The 22,733-nt window shown below is 51.1% G+C and overlaps 1 protein-coding gene across 1 annotated transcript in view; it reads right to left on the bottom strand.

The window, feature by feature from the left end:
• The window catches only part of HPCAL1 (hippocalcin like 1), a 111,756-nt gene extending 89,931 nt beyond the window's left edge, over window positions 1-21,825 (bottom strand). The window contains exon 1 of the mRNA XM_082672199.1: window positions 21,548-21,825. The gene's annotated coding sequence lies outside the window, so the exon portion shown is untranslated. The remainder of the gene's footprint in view (window positions 1-21,547) is intronic.
• Between the last annotated feature and the right edge of the window lie 908 nt (window positions 21,826-22,733).

Genomic DNA, 22,733 nt, shown 5'->3' with positions numbered 1-22,733 from the left:
CCGTGGCAAAAGTCCAATCTCACCCCCTCTGAGTTCCCTGGGTCCTCACCTCACTTTCAGGCGGCTCTGCAGCAGGTTAAACGTTAGTGCAACAACCTATCTCCTGCACAGAGTTTTAAAAACCCCCAAATGCAGACGTAGAGAACAAACGTATGGATACCAAGGGGGGGGGGTGAACTGGGAAATTGGGATGGACTCATATATACTATTGATACTATGTATAAATAGATAACTATGAAAACGTACTGTATAGCACAGGGAACTCTACCCAATGCTCTGTGGTGACCTAAACGAGAAGGAAATCCAAAAAAGAGGGGATATATGTATACGTACAGCTGATTCACTTTGCTGTACAGTAGGAACTAACACAACATTGTAAAGCAACTACACTTCAATAAAAAACCAAACCCAAGGGGCTTCCCTGGTGGCGCAGCGGTTGAGAGTCCGCCTGCTGATGCGGGGATGCGGGTTCGTGCCCCGGTCCGGGAAGATCCCACATGCCGCTGAGCGGCTGCGCCCGTGAGCCATGGCCGCTGAGCCTGTGCGTCCGGAGCCTGTGCTCCGCAATGGGAAAGGCCACAGCAGTGAGAGGCCCGCGTACCACAAAAAAAAAAAGAAGAAAAACAAACACAACTGCTTCATCATTTCCCAACAACCGCCCCCCAAGAGTGGGAAAAGGCCAGTCGGATCTCATTCAACAAGGACCCAGAGTGCAGCCCCAAGAAGGCACTAATTAGCCCTGATTTAGCCAGAGAGCAGGACCGCAGGGCAGGGACAGTGAGTCAGGCCAGCGGCACCTGAGCAACGGCTCCTGGGCCCTCCTCCAGCCAGGAGAGCAGATGTTTAATGCGCACTTTTCTGACTCGTGACGTCCTAAAACCACGCAGCACGAGGAAGCTTCTCTGCAGGACACCCCAAAAGAAACATCATGGCAGCTCTGGGCCTGGAGCTGGGGACTGAGGCCTGGTCAGCCTGATGCTGACGAGGGAGGCTCCTTGGGAACCACTCACTGCAGAAACGGGCGCAGGGAAAGGCCGAGTAGCCTGGGCTTCCGGGGCTCCATGGGGACAGCCCATCCCAGCACCTGGGAGCCTGCACCAATCCTGGCCCAGCCACCTGGAGCCTGAGAGCTCGGACAAGCCACCCACCAAGTCCCGATGTCCTCATCTAGAAAACAACGGTGGCCCCAGAGAAAACCCCCTGAGGAAATGTGATTATCGCAGGCGATGGGTTAAAAGCACTGAGTTCAACCCAACAACTGCCCTCAGCCTCCACACACACACACACACACACACACACACAAGAACAAACAACAAGAGGCCAGCTATTCACTGGCCACTGGCCACGACGATAAAGAACTCCATTTTCACCAAAGGTCAGACAGGTGAGGCGGGAGCAGAGCGGTGTTTTCACCTTCCCTCGCCTCTGTTATTCACGTTTCCCCAAAAGGGAGGCTGAAAAGCAGCAGGGCCAACGAGAAATTCCAAAACTTAATGCGGTGGTTTCTGAGAAGCGCTGAATGGCTGTGGAGGGGCCGTCCCTACAGCGAGGAAACTGAAGCAGAGAGATGGTGACTTTCTTCCCAAGGTCACGAAACAGGTAGCCTGGCTGAACCCAGACCTGACTGCAGGAAGCTCCAACCCTGCCCGGAGACACGCAGTCACTGCCAGAGCCCGAATCTGAATACCAGACCTGGAGAGATGGAGTGCTATCGTCATGGCAACCAAAGTCTTAACAACTTTGGCATTTCCACAACCTTTGATTGATCCAGCTCTCGAAATTAACATTACAATGAAACAGTATTTGCATTTATTTTAATTGGCTTTTACATAACTAAACGTCTCGGTTTCACCCTTAATGACTACAGGGTGAATGAGTTCTTAATGGTGGGACCCTTAAAACAGCAAGATGAAAGTTCATAATTTAAAATTTTCGTGTTTGGAAAAATTCTTCACTGACCTGACGGAAGCACATTTTTGCTTAATTCTCCTCTTTTTTTCTGAGAAGACAGCAGGACCTTTTGCATGTTGAAATTCATAGACTTCCTGCATCACACTTAAAATTAATAATGAGAATGCTTTTGGTGCTTTAGTGCAAGGCGTGGGAAGTAGCAACAGTGGAAGTGTATGTGAGTTCCATGAGGACACAGGGGAGGCTTTTTCTTTTTTTTGGGGGGGGGTCTTTTTTTTTTTTTCCATTGATGTGTCCCTTGTGCCTAGAAGAATCCCCGGTAGGCCCTCGATAACCACTTGTTGAATGAGTAAAGGTGGGCCACTTCTCACTACCTGCGATAAAGCATGCACAACACTTAGCATGGTGTCAGTTACTTGAGATTTACTATTTTCATTATCATTGTAAGTGAGGTGAGGCTCCTGCCTGGAGAAGGCACTTCTGGGCCTGTAAGGATATGGGTGCAGGTGAGAGGGAAGGAACCTCACCTGGGGGCCAACACCTGTAACTGCCTCAGTCACCCACCACCCCCAGCAATTCCCCAACACAGGCTAGAGTCTCTAGACCACACGTGTTTGATCTCTGTTTTCCGGGGAATTCTGTCTACTGGGAAGAAAGATGTATTTTTTTAAATGCCATTTTCCCCCCCTCCAAGAGGTGCTCTAACACGGACAATACAGTCGCGTGCACGGGAAAAGGGATCAACTGGTAGGGAAAGCCCTGCTCGATTCTTGAAGGATGTGTGGGTGCTTGTTGGGGGAGGGGGTGCGGTCAGGGATTCCCAGAAGGAACAGCACGTGCAAAGGCCCAGAGGAGTGAATGGGTGATGAGGAACTGCCAGTCAGTGGAATTCAAGACATCATGTAGGGGATGAAGGGTCGGTCGAGAGGTCAGGCAGGGTCGAGGGTCACAAGGAGGGCTTTTCAGGCCACGCTTAGCATTTGGACTTTGCTCTGCAAGCAAGGATTGAGAGCGTGGAGCAACGCAACCGCCTTTAGAGAAGGCTCGTGCAGGGCTGGGGCTGGGGCTGTGTGTGGGCGACCGGTCTGGTGGGTGTGGGGAGAGGCGGGGTCAGGAAACCAGCTAGAAACACAATCACGCAGAAAGGTGGTGTCACTGCAGCACAGGAGCGGTGAAGTTGGAGAGACTGGGATGGATCTGGGGGCTCTAGATCTTGATGACTAACTTAAGAGACCAGCTTGATAGGATGGAGGGAAAGAAAAGCTGAGAAGGGGCTAGAATGTCTCCTGGGCCTGCCTCCATATCTGAGCAGGCAGTGGTCTATCTGGGGGACTTGGGAATAGCAGGTCCTGTTTCGGACACTCCATCAAACAACCTAAAACCCAGCAAACCATGGCTTTGACAAGAAAGGGTTTTCTTTGTGTCCAGGGCTTGGGCAGCGGTTCAAGAATGCCATCAATGACCTAGAGTCTCTTTCTGTTCTACCATCCTTAGCACATGGATCTCAGCCTCGTGATCACAGGATGGCTACCCTATTTCCACAAATTGCATCTGCTTTCCAGGCAGGAGAAGATGGATGGGTCAAAATCTTTCTGTCTTAGGACTCTGGCTTTTTATTCAGGAAGGGAGCAGGGACAGGAGAGCATGCCAGCAGCCTTGAACTGACATCTCACTGGCCAGAACTCACTGGGTTCTCCAGGCTGGAAGGTTGCACCATTAGTTGTCCAGCCTCTGAGCAGAGGGGCCCTCGCACTTGCTGTTCCCTGTGCCTGCCGTCCTGCCCAGCTTCCACGTGACCAGCTCCCTCATTTTTTCCAGTCTTTGCTCAAATATCACCTTCTAATGAGGCCTTCTCTGACCACTCTATTTAAAATTTCATTTCTCACCCACCCCCCCCCTATCCAATACCTCTGGACCTTCACTAACATTTTTTCCACAGCTTCTTTTTTATGTCTGCGCCTTGCAGCTTGGAATCTTAGTTCCCCAACCAGGGATCGAACCCAGGTCCTCAGCAGTGAAAGCCTGGAGTCCTAGCCACTGGACCACCAGGGAATTCCCTTTTTTTCCCCCCGCATCTTCTAAGTATTACTGTATTATACTACAAATTGACTAATCTAGTTTACTGATTGTTGCTCCCAGCTAGAAACATCAGCTCTGAGAGGGCAGGATTTCTGCCGGATATTCTCCTAGAGCGAGTCTGGCACACAGTGGGAGCTATGTGAATGAATGAATGAATGAATGAATGAATGAATGCAGGGTCGGTTCATGAGAGAGCACCTTTCCCTACCTAGGGATTCTTCCCAAGCCCGGTCTCTACTTAAAGGGAGACTACTCAGTACATGGTCCCTGCCCTTAGGAGCCCCTGGCCTGGAGGTAAGATGAGACCCACGTTTGGAGGTGACTGGCCAGGACCAGAGCCTTGCAGATGGCAGGGCCGTGGGAGCCGGAGCAGCAGTGCCCCAGGAAGAGCAGGGAACCTAAGCGGGGCACCTGAGCAGGCCCAGAAGGCTTCTTGGAAGAGGCAAGCCCTGAGAAGGCTGGGAGTTGTGAGAGTGATTTGGGAGGGTGCAAGGGGCAAGCAGAAGGCTGTAGCAAATGTTCCTCTCCTCAAATGATGGCGCTGAGAATCATAGCCCAGGCCCAAGGCCGTGATGGGGAGTCCCCAGGGCCAGCTTCCTGAGCAAGGAGAAGGTCAGACGTGAAAGACGTCCCTTAAAAAAATAAAAAGAAAAAGTAAAGAAAAAAGTCTCTGAGAGTTTCATGGCAAGTCCCCACCCCATCCTGGCCCTCTGTCCCCGACAAAGGTGACCACACAGCTGGCTGTAATCCAGAAGCAGGTTTAAGGGGGCTCCTTGCTCAATCTATGATCTGATCTGAGCCAAGCTGACTGCCCTCATTTCAACAGATGTCTTTAATCTGAGCAGTAAATTCCCAGGCTGCCCAGCACGCAAACAGCCATTCCCTGCCGGGCAGAGACAGAAAGACGGAGCAGGTCCGACATTCCAGGAAGATGCAGAAGCAGATACAAATGTCCACGTCCTTTGTAAGGCTCAGCCAGTACACACCCCGGACCTCTTCTGTGGGCTAACATCTTGCAGGAGGAAAATGAAAACCGCAGGTTGACTCCAGACCAGAGAAGGGAAAAAGGCAGAAGACTGGGAACTCCAATTCCACAAAGGAAACCAGAAAGACCCTGCTGTTTTAGGCAATCATGTGTCAGGGGCAGCAGGATGTGAATAAGAAGACTGGTGATGAGGATAAGGATGGTGATAACGGTGGTGACGGTGACGGTCCCTACATTCATACAGCACTTTAGAGTTTACAGGAGGTCTAATGGCTATTTGTACAACAGTCCTGGGAGCTTCTATAACTCCCATTTCACAGATGAGGAAACAGATGCTCCAGGGCAGTGCTTTGCAGACCCAAGGGACTTGCGCGGAGAAGGTGAAGGTGGGAGGTGTTTGAGCCTCGGGGAGGAAAGGAGGATCGGGACAAAGTGATAGAGGTGACTTTTTTCCTTTAAAAAGAATGGTCTTGGGGTGGGGGAATGAACTGGGAGACTGGGATTGACATATATATACTACCATGTATAAAACAGATAACGAATGAGAACTTACTCAGTGCTCTGTGGTGACCTAAATGGGAAGGAAATCCAAAAAGGAGGGGATATATGTATACATGTAGCTGATTCACTTTGCTTTACAACAGGAACTAACATAACACTGTAAAGCAGCTATACTCCAAGAAAAATTATTTCAAAAAAAAAAGAATGGTCTGTTCCCTATCCATTAGACGGTAAGGAAGTCAGGACAGCATCAGGAAGAGACATCTCCAGTGTGCAGTTACCTCCAAACTGGAACCCAACCAGGCAGGATGTCCCTAAGCCCAGGCCACTTGGGGTCTGAAGGTCGTTTTCTTGTTCAGAGCGCAGCATCCTCTGCAGCTGCGAGACCAAGCTCTCCGGTCAAATCACAGAGCACACAGAGGCCGGGGTCTGCCACTTTCTCAACGTCGCTGAAAGCCAACACAGCCACCAGCTCTGTTCCACGCCCACGTACAGCCTCTGCAGGCTGTGACGAGCCCACTCGAGGTCCCCACCAATTAAGGAGTTTGTGCAAAACGGGCCGTCCGACGGAGGGGCCGAAGGAGGCCTTTGCTCATGACCACCAACCCGCAGAAGGGAAGGAAAAGAGTGGATGTGCCTTTGCTGATGAAGTGACTGCAAAGAAGCAGAGGGCGGGAGAGCGAGGCAGGGATGCCCACCGCAGGCCTCCAGCTGCTAATGTTGTGGGCGGGGGAGGCGGTCTGTTTCCACGGGGTTGGAGGATGCTGAAGCCGAACTGGATGAAGGGAGATAGGAAGCTGCCAGGCGCTCAACAAGACGCAGGAAGCACAGAGAGCTTTCTACACAGCTAACCGTCAAGGGATTGCCTTTAGAAACTATTAGATGGAGAGGGACCCAAGCATAGGCACGAGTAGGATTTTTTCCGTGTATAAAATCATAAGCAGACTGATAAAGCAAGGTTCTACACTCTGGAAAATGCCTGTGAATAAGAACAGCTCAAACGAATCAGTTGCTGTGTCATCCCTCCAACAAGGCCCGGGGGCCGTCACCCCACGGGACAGTGAGAGGGGTTCAAGGCCCCGTTGTGTGGCAGTGGCCAGCAGCGTAAGCCAGGGGAGGTCAGCCCAGGGTCCCTCCTTGGCTTCCCGCTGTCTTGGGTCACAGTCATAATATGAGCTCCCCAAGGGCAGGTCCCCCAACAACTTGTTCTTTGTTGTATCCCCAGGCCCAGAGCTGGACTTGGCATACAATATAGAATTATTGAGCTAATTTGTTGAACTGTACAGGGTAATCATCGTTCACACTAAAGAGAGCATTCCTGGCTTTATTCAAAGATTTTGTTCCAGTTGTTGTCTTGGGGTAGGCGTTCCTTCGATTCATTTTAAGCATTTTGGCAGGAAAGGTAGGGTTATGCATGTTAAAAATTAAGCAAACAGAACGGAAGGCAAAATTCTGTCAGAAATCCCTGTGTAAGTCAATAAAACAGAGGACCTTTGTTTAGAAAAATTTAATTCACATACACAGTTTCAGAAATATCACAGTAAGTGAGGTTTATTCCTTCTCCAGGACAACTGGGATACCCAGGAAACCAGTGGGACACACCCGGTCTCCATGGTAACCTACCTGTTTCCAGTGACAGGAGAGCTTCCTTCCCACCTCCATGTGGAATCCCGCAATAAGCTAAGGACCCAGCTTTCAAAAATAACAGTTTCTGAACACAGGGGCCATACTAATTTTGTAAAAATATGGTTTCCTCATAGCGAAGATCCTGAAATAATTAACCAGATGTGTATGTAATTTTGCTGACAATTATATTTTCTTTCACAAGATCATAAATACAGACACTAGACTATAGAGATATGATTTTTTTAAATTTCTGATTCAAGAAACTATGAGCAGGCACTGAGCTAGTAGCAAAGGCAACCTCTGATTCATCACATTTTATAGCAATATTATTTGCCTGGAGAGACAGCCCAGCCCCCAAGCATCCCTCTCCTTCATTCACTCTGAAATTAATCTTTCCTATTAGCCAATTTCTCTTATGGCTGGCTTTGCCTTCATAACTTTCCACTGCTGACTCAATATCCTGGACTCAGACAGATTAAACCTCTGCAAAACGACAGGAATAACAGCCTAAGAAGCCTTTGGAGGGATGCCACCGAAAGTCAGGCAGGGCCCTGACAAGGGCTGAGATGGCCCTGCCCACCAGCCGGTAAATAAAGACGGTCAACCCGACGTAAGCCCAAGATCAACGCAAGGTCAACCCAAGTCAACCCAACATCAACCCAAGTTCAAGGCAGGAGCAGCACAGGCAGGGGGGAAGGATGACCCTCAGAAGCCCTTCAGTTTGCAGGAGCTGAAGACCAGCAGTTCCACTCTGGGGGAGTCAGGAAGGAAGGGCTGGGATGGGATGGGAAACCCAAAAAGTTATTTTCGAAAAGGGAGCTAAAAAACATCATCCTGAGAGACAAACAGTAAGGAGATTATTCCTGGAAGAGGCCCACTGCGCGATCACTCAGTGAGGAGAATACAGAAGGAAAAGCTGGGGTAGGTGGTCCGAGGACATCAAACCACCTCATTAAAAGACCCAATGTCAACACAGCAGGAGCCGTGAAGCCTCCTTACAGGGCAAGAAACAAAGTGAACGCCCAGACTGAAGCAAACAAAACGGAACAAGCACATCCTAGATCATAAACAAACTCTACCCCTGCCATGTTGAAATGGCGAATTTCTTGGAAGACTTGGAACATTTTTTTTATAACCAAGTTAATAGAGTTACTCAGTATTGAATTTAGATGAGATTAACAAATTCTAACAATGTAGCATGATAAATTTCCATTAATTCAAATCATCACAAGTATGGAATTTATGGGTTCCAGCCAGTCTGACTATAAAAAGAAAGTTTGCTAAGCAAATTAAGAGGATAAACAAGGTTATCAGAGGAATGCATTCTTCGGGTTCCTTTCTAAAACCTTCTTTTTTTCCTAATTGCAAAACTAACACATTCCCGTGGGTGAAAATTTAGAATGTAGAGCAAAATGAAAAAGCAGAAAAGAGAAACCACTCATGATCCCATCAGACTCAACTGCTAACAGTTCGGTATATGTCCTTCCCATCTATTTTCTCTGAGCTTTTTTTCCCTCCCTATCTAGTTCTACATCTTGCTTTTCAGCCCCATATTTAAGAGACACGTTTAAATTGCTTATTTTCAACCCCTTTAGCAAATACTTACTAGCTTACTACCAGAAATATGTTCATTTCAAAGAATTCTTAGTAACTCATTAAAAAGACCAATTTGAGGTGAAAGCTGGTCAGGAGTTTGCATCAATACATATACTTTTGTCTGAAAATAATACAATTATTTATCTTCTACAATACTCCCTAATTCTGACTTTTCTCTGGTTCACAATTAGTCAAAACAAGAAGTTCAGTCCACCAGTTTCTTAGATCGTGAGCAGCATGGCCTCCCAGAAAAAACAGAAGTGCCCCATTACACCGAGGAGGGCGACATCTACATCCTCTACACTGGCTTTTCTTGCCATATTGTCCTCTTAAAGGAATTGTAAACATGGGACTTCCCTGGTGGCACAGTGGCTAAGACTCCGTGATTCCAAAACAGGGGGCCCGGGTTCGATCCCTGGTCAGGGAACTAGATCCCACACGCATGCCGTAACTAAGCGTTCACATGCCGCAACTAAGTGTTCACATGCCGCAACTAAGGAGCTGGCGAGCCGCAACTAAGGATCTCGCCTGCCGCAACTAAGACCCAGTGCAACCAAATAAATAAATAAATAAACAATTTTTTTTAAAAAAAGGAATCGTAAACAGCTTCTAAGTAAGGCTCTCGGATCTAGAGCATAAGACCTCAGCTCAACTGCCAACCTGCTTCCGTGCTCCCACAGCGAATATCCCAATGAAATCACACTCTTTCTTGGTACCAGGAGTCCCTGTCTTCTTAATCTCAGCTTCCTTAAGACATAGCACCGTCCCTGGCACAGGAAGTTATAAGAAGGCACTGAATGGACGGATGGGTGGATGAAACACACAAAGGTCGTCTCCCTAAGTTCAGTACCCTCTGCCCTACCCCTTCCTTCTAGTCTGTGTTCCACAGATCTGTTCCTCAATATTGTCACTCTCTTCTGAATTGTGATGCCAGCTCTTCAGATGGCGGTTGCATCTGTGTTTCATAAGAGGTTCATTTTTTTGTTGCAGTCAGTTTAGCTATGAAAATTCTCTCCATGCTTTATGTTGGATGTGCCCTACAACTCAAATTTACTTTTTTTTTGGCCACTCCGCGCGGCATGTGGGATCTTAGTTCCCCAAGCAGGGATCAAACCTGCACCCCCTGCAGTGGAGGCGAAGAGTCTTAACAACTGGACCGCCAGGGAAGCCCCTCAAGTTTACAATTTTAAGCATTTTTCCTGGCTTGTAGAGCTGACAGAGAATTTACAGGTTATCGAGCCCCGAGCTGCATTTGACAAATGAGGAAACTGAGATCTGGGGAGGAAAAGCCGCCCATGCCAAGTGAAACCAGACATTCATAACAGGAGGGCAGTCACTCCACCAGCCCATAAGGTCGTGATGCTTTCCAGGCCACTGTCCTGCAGTTTTCATGAGCGCATAAAACACTCACCACCAGCGACAGCACAGGAAACAGCATTAGTGCACTGAACCGCAGAGTCGCACATTCAGGCCTGCAAAGCAAGCCCCTTAGCTGAGGTGCTAAGTTTTAAATAATTCAATTCACTCACCATCCTACAGCTGAGAGAAGAGGATGGTGGTTTGGCCACACATCTGGACATCCACTGAGTCCCAGGCTCAGTGCCAGGAATGCGGGGCCATGGAGGAGAAATCCACAGGGGCCCCGTATGCAAAGAGGCCCACTGCCCTGGGAGAGGCAGAGAAGCTCAGTCCCCAACCTGCTAGGTCAGGCCCTAGAGAGGCGCATCAGCAAAGGGCCTGGAGAATACGGCCAGGAGCCCAATCTGTCCTCCCTGGGGGGACAAAGGTGACAGTGGCTCCCCCCTGGGCCTGAAAGAATGGGTGGTGAATTAGCCAGCGTTCTCCAGATAAACAGACATATGCAAATACAGGATATGCATATATCTTATATCTTGTGTGTGTGTGTGTGTACACACACACACACACACACATATATATATATACATACACACACACACACATACAGTAGTCCCCCCTTATCTGAGGCGGATATGTTCCAAGACCCCCAGTGGATGCCTAAAACCACAGACAGTACTGAACACTATATTGCTATTTTTTTTTCCTGTACATACATACCTATGATAAAGTTTAAACTATAAATTAGGCACAGTAAGAGATTAACAACAATGATAATAAAATAGAACAATTATAACAATCTACTATAATAAAAGTTATGCGAATATGGTCTCTCTCTCAAAATAGCAGACTGTACCATTCTCCTCCTTCTTGTGATGACATGAGATGATAAAATGCCTACATGATGAGATAAAGTGAGGTGAATGACGTGCGCATTGCGATGTTATGTTAGGCCTCTACTGACCTTCTGATGATACGTCAGAAGGAGGATCATCTGCTTTGGGGATCCTGGATCACTTGAGCCATCAAGATGTTGACGGTTGGATGTCAGGAGCAGATGATGTTGCTGGTTGGATGTCAGGAGCAGATGATGTTCATGGTTGGATGTCAGGAGCAGATGATGTTCATGGTTGGATGTCAGGAGCAGATGATGTTGACGGTTGGGGATCCCAGAGGGATGAGGTGGGACAGTGTGATATTTCATTATGCTACTCAGAACATCACAAGATTTTATTTTATTTTATTTTTTTCTTTTTTTAACATCTTTATTGGAGTATAATTGCTTTACAATGGTGTGTCAGTTGCTGCTGTATAACAAAGCGAATCAGCTATACGTATACATATGTCCCCATATCCCCGCCATCTTGCATCTCCCTCCCACCCTCCCTATCCCACCCCTCTAGGTGGTCACAGAGCACCGAGCTGATCTCCCTGTGCTATCGGCTGCTTCCTACTAGCTATCTATTTTACATTTGGTAGTGTATATAGGTCCGTGCTACTCTCTCACTTCATCCCAGCTTACCCTTCCCCCTCCCCGTGTCCTCAAGTCCATTCTCTACATCTGCGCCTTTATTCCTGTCCTGCCCTAGGTTCTTCAGAATCTTTTTTTTTTTTTAAGATTCCATATATATGGGTTAGCACATGGTATTTGTTTTTCTCTTGCTAACTTACTTCACTCTGTATGACAGTCTCTAGGTCCATCCACGTCACTACAAATAACTCAATTTCGTTTCTTTTTATGGCTGAGTAATACCCCATTGTATATATGTGCCACATCTTCTTTATCCATTCATCTGTTGATGGACACTTGGGTTGCTTCCATGTCCTGGCTATTTTAAATAGTGCTGCAATGAACATTGTGCTACCTGACTCTTTTTGAATTATGGTTTTCTCAGGGTATATGCCCAGTAGTGGGATTGCTGGGTCGTATGGTAGTTCTATTTTCAGTTTTTTGAGGAACCTCCATACTGTTCTCCCATCACAAAATTTTAAACTTAGGAATTATTTCTAGAATTTTCCATTTAACACTTTTGGACCACAGTTGAGCACAGGTCATTGAAACCTTGGAAAGTGAAACCACCGATAAGGGGGAACTACTGTATATGCATATACAGATAGACTTATTACAGAAATTGGCTCGATTTGAGGCCAAGAAGTCCTACAATCTGCCAAGTACAAGCTGGAGAACCAAGAAAGCCAGCGGTGTAAGTCCCAGTTCACACCCAAAGGCCCAAGAACCAGGAACACTGAAGTCCAAGGACAGGAGAAGATGCCTGTCCGAGCTCAAGAGAAAGAGCCAATTTCTCCTTCCTCTGCCTTTCTGTTCTACTCAGGCCCTCAGTGGATTAGATGACACCCATCCACAATGGCGAGGGCAATCTTCTTTACTCTGTCTACTAAACCAAATGCTAATTTCTTTCAGAGACACCCTCACAGACATACCTATACATCCCATACTTAATGGTTTACCAGCTACCTGGTCATCCCTTAGCCCTGTCACATAAAATTAAAAAATAAAATTTAATCTGACACATAAAATTAATCATCGCAGGTGAGATTTTTCCAAGAATCTTACAGATTAGTTATTCTCATGAGGCCACTTGCAGAGTGACATTCCATCATCCACCCATTCAGGTCCTCTGTGCCTACCACTATCCTGTTGTAACCCCCCCCATTACCCCCCTAACACTAGGGGGCATCCCCCCAAGGAACAGCTAATTCAGCAGAAATGGGCTATGTGATGCAGTAGCCAAAGTTTGGGAAGCAATGCTGAGGCTGAATGATGATGACGTGGTCGTGATGATGGTTATAGTGATGCTACTGATGGCGATGGTGATGATAGTGGCGATGGTGGTACCAGTGATGGGCGATGATGTGGCTGTACTGGAAAGACAGCAACTGGCCCAGGACAACACCCAGGGGGAAGGAGTTACAGTGCAAGGAACACGGTGAGACCTTTACACTGCTTGAGGGTCCCTGGTCCTGAGGACCTAGAGAGTCCCTTACCTGCGCTACACCTCCCCTGCCCCCCCCCACCAACAATGTTGAAACTAATTCCCAAATGCACAAGCTCTCACTTTACGGCTAGCTCTGGGAACAATGAGGCAGGCCATGTTGTCTTTAGGTGAAAGCACATCACCAGGAACGTAGGCTAATAAGGCAGTAACCCTTTATCCTGTCTTTAGAGAGAAAGGACAGAGAAAAAGCCATCCCCAGAGAACAAGAATGCCAAAGTTCTGGCATGAAGGAAAGCCGGGGCTTAGCGTCTGTCCGAGGCCTGCTTCTGCCTTTACTCACCAGGAAGGAGAAACACACCCAAACGAGCCGCAGCAGCCGGCACGGCCGGGCTCCCACCCCTGGAAGCTGAGCCAGGCCGTCCAGGCTGCGTCACAAAGCGTGGCACTGGCACCGCACGACTGAGGGATTTTTAATAAAGCCTCATCCCTGCCGCCGCCGCCCCACGCTCCGGGGAGGGCTGAGAGCGAGAGAGGGGGCGAGCCCGCCACCAATCCTGCCCCTCAGGGGACCCCCACCGGCTCCACTCAGCCACGCCCGTAAATACAGAAAACGGCACAACATTGGAAACGACTGTCTTTAAACCCAGGTGATTGATTTGGAGAGGTTCTCACTTCCCTCCAAAAGTGGATTACAGCGCAGCAGAGAGAGAGGATGGGAGTGACAGCAAAGGGTGGGGAGCTGTCGTCAATTCTGTTTTCTGGAAACGTCTGTTAAATGCACAGGAAGGAAGCAGAGACCTGAGCATTTTGCTGCTGGAGGGAAAATAGCGCTGTGATCCACACATACGGCTGCTCAGAACCATAACTCTGCCGGTGTTGCCAGGAGTCCCCCTTCAGCCCATTGGCACCCACGCACCCAAACTAATAAACGCTTTCCAAGTGCCCAAGGCGGGAGGGGATTAGGGGGTCTGGGCCTCCTAATGTCTGAGAAATAACCCACAGGTCTCTCTCTATGTGCCGCCCCCCGCCCCAAGTTCAGGGTCACTGTGGCTGCATCAGGGACCCTGTGCGACGCTTTGCAGGAGATGCGAGCTGGGGCAATCCAACACGGCAGCTCCCGAACTCCAAATCACGACCCTCCCGGCTCCCTTCCAGGACCCTTGGCACACACACATTCACAGGCTCTCACGTCATGTGTCTTGCTGCTACAGTCTGGGTCAAAATATGCCTAATAATCCTGAATTTGAAAAGAAACATTGATTGCTGGGGAAGCCCTGCAGCAGTCCCCACTTCCGCAGACACGTGACCAGCCAGACTCAACCGGGTCCTCTACATCCAGGTTTCATGAAATTGTCTGATGGGGGCCCGGAACCCCTTTGCTCACATGAGCAAACTCAGAAAGGGTCACTCAGCCAATAAACAACAGAGCGGAGACTGACTGGAACCCCCGGTCTGCCTGACCCCATCCCTGGTCTTTCCCCTGGGATATTCTGAAAAATAGGGTCTAACAACCCCAATCCTTCAGGAAGAAACAAGACACTCTCAGTGTCCACGGTGAAAGTTCTCTGCATCCGTGAGTGGTAGAGACCATCTGTGACCTGGTGGTCTACACACCAGACCCAGACCGATCTATATGCGCTGGGTGTACAATTTCTGTGTCTCAGGATGCACATTTGTAAAATGGGATCTCCTCCCCTGCTACTTTCCTCAAAGAACAAAACTGACACAAGAGGGGACTTCCCTGGTGGCACAGGGGTTAGGAATCCGTCTGCCAGGGCAGGGGACACGGGTTCGAGCCCTGGTCTGGGAAGATCCCACATGCCGCGGAGCAACTAAGCCTGTGCGCCACAACTCCTGAGCCTGCGCTCTAGAGCCCACGAGCCACAACTACTGAGCCCGTGCGCCACAACTACTGAGCCTGCGTGGCCCAGTGCCCGTGCTCCGAAACAAGAGAAGCCACTGCTATGACAAGCCCGCACACCGCGACGAAGAGCAGCCCCCGCTCGCCACAACTAGAGAAAACCTGCGCGCAGCAACAAAGACCCAACACAGCCAAAGATAAATAAAATTAATTAATTTTTTAAAAATGACACAGGAAGAGACTTCTGAACGCACAAGGTATGGAGGCGCATGCGCCCCCTCCCTCCCCCAGGGCCTTCCTCCTCATCTATTGACCAAGAAACTTCGCTGCACGTCCACACACTTAAACTGAGTCACTCCTACCCGGCCAAGTACTGGGGCAAAGGAAGCTGCGCCCTGTACCACTCATGCCCTTGAAGGAATTTACATTGTCTGGGAGGTGATGGCAGGAAAAGCCACAGAAGGGCATCTCCTTACTGCCTAATAGGCCTGGAAGGGAAGGTTTAATTCTTGCTCCTTCTCATCTACCAACGGCTTTGGGCTACTTATTTTGCCCTGGGCATCCTCCACGTTTTCATTTTAAAAAATGGGTTTCATCTCATTTGCCTCACATGTTCCTGCTGAAACAAGATAATGTAGCAGGGCCTCACAACACAAGGACACACTCTGTGCTTTAAATGCCAACACTTTGCTGGATACTCAGGAGTTCACAAAAGAAACGTGAGGGAGGCCACTGCAGTTAGTCCAGCCAACATGCTCTGGGCATCCCAGGTGCCCGGCGCTGTGCTAGGTGACAGATGAGGGGCCAGTAAGACCTGAGCCTCCTTCAGAGAGCTCCCCGACCCACAGGGAGACAGCACTGGCTACTTCAGCAGCCTGAGGGAGAAGCCAATTCTAACTGGAAGACTCCAGGAAGGCCTCCCAGAGGGGACCCTTGAGCCAAATCTATAAAAGGAACCATAGGAAGAAAAGGCAAATCTAGAGACAGAAAGCCGGAGGGTAGTTGCCCGGGGCCAGGAGTGGGAACAGGGAGTGACAGCTAATGGGCACGAGGGAGCCTTCCGGCGCGGCGCGAGGGAAACGCTCTAAAACTGGATTGTGGTGACAGTTGCACAACTCTGTAAGTTTACTGAAAAGTATCGAATAATACTTTTTTTTTTTGGCCACGCCATGCAGCATGCGGGATCTTAGTTCCCCATCAGAGATAGAACCTTCACCCGCGGCAGTGAAAGCTCAGAGTTCTAACCACTGGACTACCAGGGAATTCCCATCTAACGATACACTTTTTTTTTTGGCTGCGGCGGGTCTTCATTGCTGCGCGCGGGCTTTCTCTAGTTGCGGCGAGCGGGGGCTACTCTTCGTTGCGGTGCGCGGGCTTCTTATTGCAGTGGCTTCTCTTGTTGCGGAGCACGGGCTCTAGGCACACAGGCTTCAGTAGTTGTGGCACACTGGCTCAGTAGTCGTGGCTCGTGGGCTCTAGAGCGCAGGCTCAGGAGTTGTGGCGCACGGGCTTAGTTGTTCCGCGGCATGTGGGATCTTCCCGGACCAGGGCTCGAAGCCGTGTCCCCTGCATTGGCAGGTGGATTCTCAACCACTGCGCCATCAGGGAAGTCCTACTAATACACTTTAAATGGGTACACTCTGTGGTATATAAATTATACCTCAACAAAGCTGTTAATTGAAAAAAAAATTTTTAAAGATCGAGTAGGAGTTTAGTGGATCAAGTGTGGCTGTGAGAGAAGAAAGACGCTGTGCCCACCTGCCTGGCCTCACCCTCACTGTACCACCTCCCTCCAGACACCTCCTCCCGAGGCTTTTCCCCAGGCCCGGGCCCGGGGCGGGAGCTGCCCTCCCAGCACCTGTCAATTCCACCAATTCACTAGATGTTCTCCCCAAGACCAAGCTCTCAGGGGCAGGGATGAAGCCCATGGCCAGCTTTCGGAGCCCAGCTTGAAGCAAGACCACAGTAGGTGTTCAGAAGAAGTTAGTGAGGAAGAGACTGAACTGGGGGGTTGGGGGGGGTGGAAAGGGACAGGATGAAATGGAAGCCGAGCTCCAGGCTAAGGGATGAGGCTTTGCTGGGCGTTGGGCAGAAGAGGCATGGGTATGGGGAGGAGGGCGGGGCAGCAGAGGTCTGACCCGCTAGATGGGTGGGGAAATGGGGGAAGGGCAGGCGCGGTGGGCTCTGGGCTCTGCTGTGACATGTAGTAGCACGGAGCACACACACAGCACGGGGTCAGGGCGGTGGGAGAGCTCCCTGTCAGTGCACAGACGTGACGGCAGGTGCCTGACCAAGGGGACACCTCCCTTGCTGAAGAGGACACACAGCAAGGGAAGACTTCGGTTGGGCAACAGCGTACTCAGGCAATCAGGGAAGACTTTCAAGAGGGGAACTGCATACCTCCAAAAGCTTTTTTCCTGTGTCCAGGACCATGGCTGCTTTATCCAAAGAGTCAGAATTTAACAATCCTGAGTATTTCTTAACCAAGGGTCAGAAACCCATCACTAGCTCCTCAAAGAAGACTTCTCGCCTAATGAGGCCGGTGAGGCTGATGCCAGCACCCCTACTCCAGTCTTCCGGCTTCCTGCCAGCCTGTGTTGTACTAAGACTCTAAAGAGAAACCAATATCCAGAAAACACAGCTACTGGATTAGCGAGCAGGGGTCTAGGGGTAGAGGGTACACTAGGCTTATAAAGGAAAAGGAAAAGGTCAAAGAAGCCATTTTGCTGCCCTGGTGCAGGCAGGGGAGGGAGCCTGAGGCCTCTCACAACGTGTCTTTAATTAGTCACGTGTCATGAACGCAAAGATATGAAGCACTGCCTCTGAAATTCAATTCGACTTGAAACGACATGGCCGAGGCAAGGCTCTCTTAAAGAATTCACTGAGCTTTTCAGATGATTTTTTTCTTTTTAATTCTTTAGACTTGCCCCTTGCTCAGTGCCTAAGACATGTTCCACCCGTCAAACTGTATTGATTACCTGAAGTTACATTAAACCCACACCAGTAGATTCCAATGAATTTTTTTTTTTCTTTTTGGTGGGAAGTGATTTGAAAGAGTTTTTTCCATGGGGCAAGTGGCACCGAGAGGCCCTAAGCTCGCTCTGCTATCTCCATATACAATTACCCTCTGTCATCCCCCGATTAGAAACTCAACCCAAAGGGAAGAGGACAGGAGCCACATGAGGTGCACAGATGTGCAGACTTGCGTGTGGGCGTGAAAACACGAAAGGAACCCAGCGAGACTGTGGGATAATGGTGCGTCCTAAAGGAGAGCATGATTGAGTCTCCAAGTGCCCTCCTTCCCCAGCACAATGACATCAAGGGCTGACAAACTAGCAAAACACACAGAATCCGCCATCAAGTCTGGGTTGGCAGCTCGTAAATTGGAAGCATTATCCTGCAACAAACGAGCACGGTTTAGGGCCTGGTGGAATGCTAAATTCTAATACCAACCCAATCCCCAACCTAGATAGAATGTTGGCCGCCAAGAAGCTTGCTGTCTGATGCCAAATAAAGTCTGGGGCTCCTTACTATTACCCTGGATTATCAGACCTTGGCACTCTACCACTTCCAAGTGGCAATGCGAGGTCTTAGGGTAAGTCTCGGGAGGCCTGTGGGAATAAGGGGGATACAGACTGCCCTGAGGGACGAACACTAACTACGGTATTTTTTTGTTTTTAAAGACTTTTTTGATGTGTACCATTTTTAAAGCCTTCATTGAATTTGTTGCAATACTGCTTCTGTTTTATGTTTTGGTTTTCTGGCCACGAGAAAACCGTGGGATCTTAGCTCCCCGACCAGGGATCAAACCCGCACCCCCTGCGTTGAAAGGCGAGGCCTTAACCACTGGACCACCGGGGAAGTCCCTCACCATGCTGTTTTATGTGAATGGTGACCTTGGAACTGTGCACACAGAGCCCTGAAAAGAGGGGGGTGCCAGCCCCAGATGATAGCACTACCTCTTTACCAGATGCAACTGCACAGCAGCTCCAAGTAGAAATGGGGCTTGGTGAGTGCAAGGCCCAGGCTGGGGAGTGTGGGCCGACGGGGGCCCACTCCTTGCCCTTCTGTCGCTTGTATTTCTAATTCTGCACAGCCCTGAGGTCAGAAAGGGACATTAGGACAAATTCTGAAGGAATTCGTCCAAGCTTTTTATTTCTCTAGAGTCTCTCTCTAGAAGGGCTTATTGGAAATGAATGGGTCATTGGCTAGAGTTGGGGCAAATCTTTGTTCTTCTGGGGTTTTGACTTATTCTTGTTTCTCCACAAGAAGATGACCTTCCGGACATCTGATTCCCAAAGCCAGGTCTCCCAAATTATTATCACACGTTGACATCTATTTTCCAACTTACAAAAATCGGAATGCAAATGGAGCAGGCAAGGCCAGAACAAGGCACCACAACCCCCGGCAAGCAGGAGGCAGAGCCCCTGGCCCTTCCCTCTGGCACATTATCCAATAGAACCTCAAGAGCTCGGTAATTACAGGCCTTTCAAAAGTGAAACAGAAATAGATCTAGGGCCAAAACACGGGTTTCCTTAAGGCAAATGCTGGTTTTAACTAAGGGGGAAAAAATCCCAGCTTTTGGTCTGTCTTCTGAGCAGAGAAAGTCAGACTGATTTTTTTTAATATTATTATTGAATTGGATTATGGGGAAGAGAATAGGATTCAGATCAAGAGCCTTGTCTCCTCTAGGATATAAAATCATTTTATGAAACACGAAAAGCAGGTTCCATTCTAAGTATGCTCCTGACACCAAATCAGGATAACAAATTAGCTTATTCGTTCCCCTGACATGCAATCACTGTTGAGATCTCAGGGCTTCGGTCCGGGTGGAAGACAAACCAGAGGTTTCTGCTACTGTGTCATAAAAGCCTGAACAAGCTTCCTTGAGAACACCAACCGGGAGCATCTGATACTTGGAAAGGCACCCAGACCCAGATGCAGGCCCTGCCCACTCCCTGCCAGCGCTTCATTTTAACAGCCTCATGTACCATGAGGTCAGCTGCTCCCTTGGCGAAGGGTTTTTTTTTTTCCCCTACCGGGAAGGGTCCTGAGAGGAAGAAACCAGAGATGGAGGGAAGGAAACAGTGGCTGTGGCAGAAAGCGGCAGAGCAGCCCTGGCCAGCTCACCCTGCTGGGCCTGAGCAAGCGCTGTGGCGCTGCTGGCAGGACTCCGCCAGAGAGAGAATCATGGTTAGAGCTGTGTGCACATTCACTGCAGTTCAATGAGTAGTAGGTTTGAAACTAAGCAATTTAAAAATTAAGGCGTGGGACTAGGATGCAGACCCTCAGACTCCTGCGTAAGGCTGATCAAAGGGAGAGGGGATTGCTGTTGACGGGGGCCGGTACCCAGAGGGTGTTCAATGCCAGGGCCTAAGGCAGGACTCATGCTCCGGCAATCATGCTCCTCTAGGGGGAATCGATGTTGGCAGGGAGGAAAAGGGGGCAGCCTTCGGCGTGACCGGGCCTGGCCAGGGTGCCCTGGGAGCCCGAGATCCGTCTCTGCGGGGAGCGCCACTTCACACCGGGGCTCTCAGATTGCAGATGTGCACGCCCCGGGGACTAGGCACTTGTTGAACAAAAGGGCTCCTGACTTCCTCAGCCTCTGCCTTCGGCCAGGAGAGGGACCCCCGCTCGGGCGCCTGAGCCTTCGCAGCTGGAGAAGGGCCGGCGCCCCGCGAGGCGCGCTACTGCACCTTCGAGGCGGCGCCGCCCGGGAGCTGCGGCGGGGAGGCGGCGCAGCAGGCAGCCTAAACTTTCTCGAATCTCGGAGCTTCATGGTTAAGTTAGGACGGCGAGTGAGGCACAAAACACGCGCGGGGTGGCGTGGGGGTGTAAGAGTCCCACCCACGATAAAGAAAACAAAAGGATTTTTTAAAAGAGAGACGCTAATGCAATTAACATTAACACCTACTATGTGCCAGGCACTGGGCCGAGAGCCATCTTTAGTGGTTCTCATTTTAACCGTCACGACAGACCCCGAGGGAGGAACTGTCCCCACTTGATAAGAAAACCGCGACCCGGGAAGGTGGCGTGTCGGGCCCAGGTCGCAGTGCGAGTCACGGCGATGCCAGGGCTCATAACTCCGCATCAGGGCTCTGTACGTCGCCCCTCCGCCTGGGGAAGAGGGAGCAGATGGCCGCCGCGAGGGCCCCCTCCCCTGGCCAGAGCACACAGGCGACTCACGTGGGCCGCGTGGACCTGTCCCCGGGCAGGGCTAGCCAGGGCTGCCCCCTAAGCCCGGGCTAGCCCCCTCGGATCCCAGCTATCCTCCGGAGCTCTGTACTCCGTCCGCACTGGGCCGGCCGGCTGGGACCCCGGGCTCCGCGCTCGGGGTGGACTGCCCACGCCCACCCTGCCACACGCGCCTCACGCACAGCCGCTCACACACGACACGCTCCCCGCCCCGGTCCCCACCAGCAACTGCGCCCCGACACACAATTCCACAAACGCAGCCCCAAATGTGCACATCCAACTGCACACACGGATCCGCACGAGGACACGCCATTCCAGGGACACACCACCGTACTCAGTCACCCACAACTCCACTGCGCAAAGAAACACAATCACCCCTTAACACACACACGCACACACACACGCTGAGAGCCCGATCGCAGCGCACGCCGGTGCACACGCCCGTACTCCCCGCAGCCCCGCAGCCCGCCCCTTTCCTACCTGCTCCGTCGCAGGACGCGATCCGCCGGCTCCCCGAGCCCAAGTTCCGAGCCACCGGCGCTGGGGCGGGCGCGGGCCGCTACGAGGGGCGAGTGCGCCGAGGCCGGAAAGGGTGCCTAGGAACGCGGGCCTCCGTGCGCCCGCAGCCGCCGCGCCGGCCCTGCGCTCATCTCCTCGCAGAAAGACAAAAGGAAGCCGGCAGTGAGGGAGAGAGCGAAGTGGAGGTGCCCGCCAGTCCGCCGATCCGCCAGTCCGCCGTCTGCAGTCGCCGCGGCCCGCCTGCCAGACCGGGAAAGGAAGGGACGCGAAGGCGGGGCCCGGAGGCGGGGCGCCCGGCCGGGGTGGGAGCTCAAGTTTCCTGCGGACCCGCCCCCGCCTCGACCACGCCCCAATTTAGCCCCGCCCGTCAACCCACTCAGGTCACGCCCCCGTCCCTAACCACGCCCCCCTTATGGCCCTGCAGCGCCCCGCCTCCGCTCTTCCAACGCCGGCCCCTCGCTACTCTCTAGCGCACGCTCTGCCCGGCTGAGGCCTTGACCCGGTCTTAGCCCCGCTTGGATCTCGGAGCAGGGGCGGAGCCAAGCACCGGCTCCGCCTCCCTAACCTTTGGCCTCTGGCCTGAGGGTGTGGGAGAGGCCTGGAGGCGGCACGCGGGAGGGGCCGACCCCGAGCCCTCTTCCGGAAGTGCGGCCCGGGTGGCCCAGAAGGGAAAAAGGCTTCAGTCGCCGCAGGCTCCCTTCCTGGTCCCTCTGGTCCCTTTCACCACCTGTCCCGTGAGCAGATGCCGCAAGCATTCCCGCGCCTGGTTCAGGGAAGGAGACCGGGGCCGGGAGAACGGAGGCCTGGGTTCCAGTTCTGGTTGCCTTTGCTGACTCTAGGCCATTTTGACAAATCTCTTGGACTCCCCTGGCCTCGGTCTCCCCACCCATAAAATGGACGGGACGAGGAGCGGGCTTCCTCGAGCCCTTCCCTCCTTGACATGCTGTGGGGGGTCAGTCTCTGCTCAGGAAAGGGCTTGGTTGCCATGTTAGTCCCAGGAACTGAGAATCCCTGGGCCTCGGGGAGGTGGACAGGTGTCTCCTGCAGACTTCCCCGTCTGCCTGCCATGGCACGCGTGAGCAGCTAGTCGACAAACATCAGGGTCTGTGCTTCCCAAGACCCCTTACCAGCAGCCCCAGAAAATCTC

The sequence above is a fragment of the Grampus griseus genome (genome assembly GCF_964374135.1).
Source record: "Grampus griseus genome assembly, chromosome: 15".
Classification (NCBI taxonomy): Eukaryota; Metazoa; Chordata; class Mammalia; order Artiodactyla; family Delphinidae; genus Grampus; species Grampus griseus.
The sequence above is the reverse complement of the archived record's forward strand: the minus strand, read 5'-3'. Positions and strand labels throughout refer to the sequence as shown.